Source organism: Phyllobates terribilis, unplaced genomic scaffold (assembly GCF_046119375.1).
Source record: "Phyllobates terribilis strain yellow unplaced genomic scaffold, ASM4611937v1 Scaffold_4__5_contigs__length_816908805, whole genome shotgun sequence".
Lineage (NCBI taxonomy): Eukaryota > Metazoa > Chordata > Amphibia > Anura > Dendrobatidae > Phyllobates > Phyllobates terribilis.
In genome coordinates, this window is record NW_027362764.1 from 123,082,557 (window position 1) to 123,090,441 (window position 7,885).

Here is a 7,885-nt window from a genome sequence, read left to right on the forward strand (position 1 = left end):
GTCTCTTGTAAGGGGCATTAAAAGCGTCTTTTTATACAACTCTGACCTCCACGTCTCTTGTAAGGGGCATTAAAAGCGTCTTTTTATACCACTCTGACCTCCACGTCTCTTGTAAGGGGCATTAAAAGCATCTTGTTATACAACTCTGACCTCCATGTCTCTTCCGAGGGGCATTAAAAGCGTCTTGTTATTCCACTCTGACCTCCACGTGTCTTGTAAGGGGCAATAAAAGCGTCTTGTTATTCCACTCTGACCTCCACGTCTCTTCTGAGGGGCATTAAAAGCATCTTGTTATACCACTCTGACCTCCATGTCTCTTCTGAGGTGCATTAAAAGCGTCTTGTTATACCACTCTGACCTCCACGTCTCTTCTGAGGGGCATTAAAAGCGTCTTGTTATACCACTCTGACCTCCATGTCTCTTCTGAGGGGCATTAATAGAGTCTTGTTATACCACTCTGACCTCCACGTCTCTTGTAAGGGGCATTAAAAGCATCTTGTTATACCACTCTGACCTCGACGTCTCTTGTAAGGGGCATTAAAAGCGTCTTGTTATTCCACTCTGTCCTCCACGTCTTTTGTAAGGGGCATTAAAAATGTCTTGTTATACCACTCTGACGTCCACGTCTCTTCTGAGTGGCATTAAAAGCGTCTTGTTATACCACTCTGACCTCCACGTCTCTTGTAAGGGGAATTAAAAGCATCTTGTTATACCACTCTGACCTCCACGTCTCTTGTAAGGGGCATGAAAAGCGACTTGTTATACCACTCTGACCTCCAGGTCTCTTGTAAGGGGCATTAAAAGCGTCTTGTTATACCACTCTGACCTCCAGGTCTCTTCTGAGGGGCATTAAAAGAGTCTTGTTATACCACTCTGACCTCCACGTCTCTTGTAAGGGGCATTAAAAGCGTCTTGTTATACCACTCTGACCTCCACGTCTCTTCTGAGGGGCATTAAAAGCATCTTGTAATTCCACTCTGACCTCCACGTCTCTTGTAAAGGGCATTAAAAGCATTTTGTTATACCACTCTGACCTCCACGTCTCTTGTAAGGGGCATGAAAAGCGTCTTGTTATACCACTCTGACCTCCAGGTCTCTTGTAAGGGGCATTAAAAGCGTCTTGTTATACCACTCTGACCTCCAGGTCTCTTATGAGGGGCATTAAAAGCGTCTTGTTATACCACTCTGACCTCCACGTCTCTTGTAAGGGGCATTAAAAGCGTCTTGTTATGCCACTCTGACCTCCAAGTCTTTTCTGAGGGGCATTAAAAGCGTCTTGTTATACCACTCTGACCTCCACGTCTCTTGTAAGGGGCATTAAAAGAATCTTGTTATACCACTCTGACCTCCACGTCTCTTGTAAGGGGCATTAAAATCTCTTGTTATACCACTCTGACCTATACGTCTCTTGTAAGGGGCATTAAAAGCGTCTTGTTATACCACTCTGTCCTCCACGTCTCTTGTAAGGGGCATTAAAAGTGCCTTGTTATACCACTCTGACCTCCACGTCTCTTCTGAGGGGCATTAAAAGCGTCTTGTTATACCACTCTGACCTCCACGTCTCTTGTAAGGGGCATTAGAAGCGTCTTGTTATACCACTCTGACCTCCACGTCTCTTGTAAGGGGCAATTAAAGCGTCTTGTTATACCACTCTGACCTCCACGTCTCTTCTGAGGGGCATTAAAAGCGTCTTGTTATACGACTCTGACCTCCACGTCTCTTGTAAGGGGCAATAAAAGCTTCTTGTTATGCCACTCTGACCTCCACATCTCTTCTGAGGGGCATTAAAAGCGTCTTGTTATACCACTCTGACATCCACGTCTCTTGAAAGGGGCTTTAAAAGCATCTTGTTATACCATTCTGACCACCACGTCTCTTGTAAGGGGCATTAAAAGTGTCTTCTTATACCACTCTGACCTCCACGTCTCTTGTAAGGGGCATTAAAAGCATCTTGTTATACAACTCTGACCTCCATGTCTCTTCTGAGGGGCATTAAAAGCGTCTTGTTATTCCACTCTGACCTCCACGTCTCTTGTAAGGGGCAATAAAAGCGTCTTGTTATTCCACTCTGACCTCCACGTCTCTTCTGAGGGGCATTAAAAGCGTCTTGTTATACCACTCTGACCTCCACGTCTCTTGTAAGCGGCATTAAAAGAATCTTGTTATACTACTCTGACCTCCACTTCTCTTGTAAGGGGCATGAAAAGCGTATTGTTATACCACTCTGACCTCCAGGTCTCTTGTAAGGGGCATTAAAAGCGTCTTGTTATACCACTCTGACCTCCACGTCTCTTCTGTGGGGCATTAAAAGCATCTTGTTATACCACTCTGACCTCCACGTCTCTTGTAAGGGGCATTAAAAGCGTCTTGTTATGCCACTCTGACCTCCAAGTCTCTTCTGAGGGGCATTAAGAGCGTCTTGTTATAACACTCTGACCTCCACGTCTCTTCTGAGGGGCATTAAAAGCATCTTGTTATACCACTCTGACCTCCACATCTTTTGTAAAGGGCATTAAAAGCATCTTGTTTTAACACTCTGACCTCCACGTCTCTTCTGAGGTGCATTAAAAGCATCTTGTTTTACCACTCTGACCTCCACGTCTCTTCTGAGGGGCATTAAAAGCGTCTTGTTATACCACTCTGACCTCCACGTCTCTTGTAAAGGGCATTAAAAGCGTCTTGTTATACCACTCTGACCTCCACGTCTCTTCTGAGGGGCATTAAAGGCGTCTTGTTATACCACTCTGACCTCCAAGTCTCTTGTAAGGGGCATTAAAAGCGTCTTGTTATACCACTCTGACCTCCACGTCTCTTCTGAGGGGCATTAAAAGCGTCTTGTTATACCACTCTGACCTCCACGTCTCTTGTAAGGGGCATTAAAAGCATCTTGTTATACCACTCTGACCTCCACATCTCTTGTAAGGGGAATTATAAGCTTCTTGTTATACCACTCTGACCTCCACGTCTCTTCTAAGGGGCATTAAAAGCATCTTGTTATACCACTCTGACCTCCATGTCTCTTCTGAGGGGCATTAAAAGCGTCTTGTTATACCACTCTGACCTCCACGTCTCTTCTGAGGGGCATTAAAAGCGTCTTGCTATACCACTCTGACCTCCATGTCTCTTCTGAGGGGCATTAAAAGATTCTTGTTATACCACTCTGACCTCCACGTCTCTTGTAAGGGGCATTAAAAGCATCTTGTTATACCACTCTGACCTCCACGTCTCTTGTAAGGGGCATTAAAAGCGTCTTGTTATACCACTTTGACCTCCACGTCTCTTGTAAGGGGCATTAAAAATGTCTTGTTATACCAGTCTGACCTCCACGTCTCTTCTGAGTGGCATTAAAAGCGTCTTGTTATACCACTCTGACCTCCACGTCTCTTGTAAGGGGCATTAAAAGCATCTTGTTATACCACTCTGACCTCCACGTCTCTTGTAAGGGGCATTAAAAGCATTTTGTTATACCACTCTGACCTCCACGTATCTTGTAAGGGGCATGAAAAGCATCTTGTTATACCACTCTGACCTCCAGGTCTCTTGTAAGGGGCATTAAAAGCGTCTTGTTATACCACTCTGACCTCCAGGTCTCTTCTGAGGGGCATTAAAAGCGTCTTGTTATACCACTCTGACCTCCACGTCTCTTGTAAGGGGCATTAGAAGCGTCTTGTTATACCACTCTGACCTCCACGTCTCTTGTAAGGCGCAATAAAAGCGTCTTGTTATACCACTCTGACCTCCACGTCTCTTCTGAGGGGCATTAAAAGCGTCTTGTTATACGACTCTGACCTCCACGTCTCTTGTAAGGGGCAATAAAAGCTTCTTGTTATGCCACTCTGACCTCCACGTCTCTTCTGAGGGGCATTAAAAGCGTCTTGTTATACCACTCTAACATCCACGTCTCTTGAAAGGGGCTTTAAAAGCATCTTGTTATACCATTCTGACCACCACGTCTCTTGTAAGGGGCATTAAAAGTGTCTTGTTATACCACTCTGACCTTCACGTCTCTTGTAAGGGACATTAAATCGTCTAGTTATACCACTCTGACCTCCACGTCTCTTCTGAGGTGCATTAAAAGCGTCTTGTTATACCACTCTGACCTCCACGTCTCTTGTAAGGGGCATTAGAAGTGTCTTGTTATACCACTCTGACCTCCACGTCTCTTCTGAGCGGCATTAAAAGCGTCTTGTTATACCACTCTGACCTCCACGTCTCTTGTAAGGGGCATTAAAAGCGTCTTGTTATACCACTCTTACCTCCACGTCTCTTGAAAGGGGCATTAAAAGCGTCTTCTTATACCACTCTGACCTCAATGTCTCTTCTGAGGGGCATTAAAAGCGTCTTGTTATACGACTCTGACCTCCACGTCTCTTGTAAGGGGCATTAAAAGCATCTTGTTATATCACTCTGACCTCCACGTCTCTTGTAAGGGGCATTAAAAGCGTCTTGTTATACCACTCTGACCTCCACGTCTCTTGTAAGGGGCATTAAAAATGTCTTGTTATACCACTCTGACCTCCACGTCTCTTCTGAGTGGCAATAAAAGCGTCTTGTTATACCACTCTGACCTCCACGTCTCTTGTAAGGGGCATTAAAAGCGTCTTTTTATACAACTCTGACCTCCACGTCTCTTGTAAGGGGCATTAAAACCGTCTTTTTATACCACTCTGACCTCCACGTCTCTTGTAAGGGGCATTAAAAGCATCTTGTTATACAACTCTGACCTCCATGTCTCTTCTGAGGGGCATTAAAAGCGTCTTGTTATTCCACTCTGACCTCCACGTCTCTTGTAAGGGGCAATAAAAGCGTCTTGTTATTCCACTCTGACCTCCACGTCTCTTCTGAGGGGCATTAAAAGCGTCTTGTTATACCACTCTGACCTCCACGTCTCTTGTAAGGGGCATTAAAAGCATCTTGTTATACTACTCTGACCTCCACGTCTCTTGTAAGGGGCATGAAAAACGTCTTGTTATACCACTCTGACCTCCAGGTCTCTTGTAAGGGGCATTAAAAGCGTCTTGTTATACCACTCTGACCTCCACGTCTCTTCTGTGGGGCATTAAAAGCATCTTGTTATACCACTCTGACCTCCACGTCTCTTGTAAGGGGCATTAAAAGCATCTTGTTATGCCACTCTGACCTCCAAGTCTCTTCTGAGGGGCATTAAAAGCGTCTTCTTATAACACTCTGACCTCCACGTCTCTTCTGAGGGGCATTAAAAGCATCTTGTTATACCACTCTGACCTCCACATCTCTTGTAAAGGGCATTAAAAGCATCTTGTTTTAACACTCTGACCTCCACGTCTCTTCTGAGGTGCATTAAAAGCATCTTGTTTTACCACTCTGACCTCCACGTCTCTTCTGAGGGGCATTAAAAACGTCTTGTTATACCACTCTGACCTCCACGTCTCTTGTAAAGGGCATTAAAAGCGTCTTGTTATACCACTCTGACCTCCACGTCTCTTCTGAGGGGCATTAAAAGCATCTTGTTATACCACTCTGACCTCCACGTCTCTTGTAAGGGGCATTAAAAGTGTCTTGTTATACCACTCTGACCTCCACGTCTCTTCTGAGCGGCATTAAAAGCGTCTTGTTATACGACTCTGACCTCCACGTCTCTTGTAAGGGGCATTAAAAGCGTCTTGTTATACCACTCTTACCTCCACGTCTCTTGAAAGGGGCATTAAAAGCGTCTTCTTATACCACTCTGACCTCAATGTCTCTTCTGAGGGGCATTAAAAGCGTCTTGTTATACCACTCTGACCTCCACGTCTCTTGTAAGGGGCATTAAAAGCATCTTGTTATACCACTCTGACCTCCACGTCTCTTGTAAGGGGAATTAAAAGCATCTTGTTATACCACTCTGACCTCCACGTCTCTTGTAAGGGGCATTAAAAATGTCTTGTTATACCACTCTGACCTCCACGTCTCTTGTAAGGGGCATTTAAAGCGTCTTTTTATACAACTCTGACCTCCACGTCTCTTGTAAGGGGCATTAAAAGCGTCTTTTTATACCACTCTGACCTCCACGTCTCTTGTAAGGGGCATTAAAAGCATCTTGTTATACAACTCTGACCTCCATGTCTCTTCTGAGGGGCATTAAAAGCGTCTTGTTATTCCACTCTGACCTCCAAGTCTCTTCTGAGGGGCATTAAAAGCGTCTTGTTATACCACTCTGACCTCCACGTCTCTTGTAAGGGGCATTAGAAGCGTCTTGTTATACCACTCTGACCTCCACGTCTCTTGTAAGGCGCAATAAAAGCGTCCTGTTATACCACTCTGACCTCCACGTCTCTTCTGAGGGGCATTAAAAGCGTCTTGTTATACGACTCTGACCTCCACGTCTCTTGTAAGGGGCAATAAAAGCTTCTTGTTATGCCACTCTGACCTCCAAGTCTCTTCTGAGGGGCATTAAAAGCGTCTTGTTATACCACTCTAACATCCACGTCTCTTGAAAGGGGCTTTAAAAGCATCTTGTTATACCATTCTGACCACCACGTCTCTTGTAAGGGGCATTAAAAGTGTCTTGTTATACCACTCTGACCTCCACGTCTCTTGTAAGGGACATTAAATCGTCTAGTTATACCACTCTGACCTTCACGTCTCTTCTGAGTGGCATTAAAAGCGTCTTGTTATACCACTCTGACCTCCACGTCTCTTGTAAGGGGCATTAAAATCGTCTTTTTATACAACTCTGACCTCCACGTCTCTTGTAAGGGGCATTAAAAGCGTCTTTTTATACCACTCTGACCTCCACGTCTCTTGTAAGGGGCATTAAAAGCATCTTGTTATACAACTCTGACCTCCATGTCTCTTCTGAGGGGCATTAAAAGCGTCTTGTTATTCCACTCTGACCTCCACGTCTCTTGTAAGGGGCAATAAAAGCGTCTTGTTATTCCACTCTGACCTCCACGTCTCTTCTGAGGGGCATTAAAAGCGTCTTGTTATACCACTCTGACCTCCACGTCTCTTGTAAGGGGCATTAAAAGCATCTTGTTATACTACTCTGACCTCCACGTCTCTTGTAAGGGGCATGAAAAACGTCTTGTTATACCACTCTGACCTCCAGGTCTCTTGTAAGGGGCATTAAAAGCGTCTTGTTATACCACTCTGACCTCCACGTCTCTTCTGTGGGGCATTAAAAGCATCTTGTTATACCACTCTTACCTCCACGTCTCTTGAAAGGGGCATTAAAAGCGTCTTCTTATACCACTCTGACCTCAATGTCTCTTCTGAGGGGCATTAAAAGCGTCTTGTTATACCACTCTGACCTCCACGTCTCTTGTAAGGGGCATTAAAAGCATCTTGTTATACCACTCTGACCTCCACGTCTCTTGTAAGGGGCATTAAAAGCATCTTGTTATACCACTCTGACCTCCACGTCTCTTGTGAGGGGCATTAAAAATGTCTTGTTATACCACTCTGACCTCCACGTCTCTTGTAAGGGGCATTTAAAGCGTCTTTTTATACAACTCTGACCTCCACGTCTCTTGTAAGGGGCATTAAAAGCGTCTTTTTATACCACTCTGACCTCCACGTCTCTTGTAAGGGGCATTAAAAGCATCTTGTTATACAACTCTGACCTCCATGTCTCTTCTGAGGGGCATTAAAAGCGTCTTGTTATTCCACTCTGACCTCCAAGTCTCTTCTGAGGGGCTTTAAAAGCGTCTTGTTATACCACTCTGACCTCCACGTCTCTTGTAAGGGGCATTAGAATCGTCTTGTTATACCACTCTGACCTCCACGTCTCTTGTAAGGCGCAATAAAAGCGTCTTGTTATACCACTCTGACCTCCACGTCTCTTCTGAGGGGCATTAAAAGCGTCTTGTTACACGACTCTGACCTCCACGTCTCTTGAAAGGGGCTTTAAAAGCATCTTGTTATA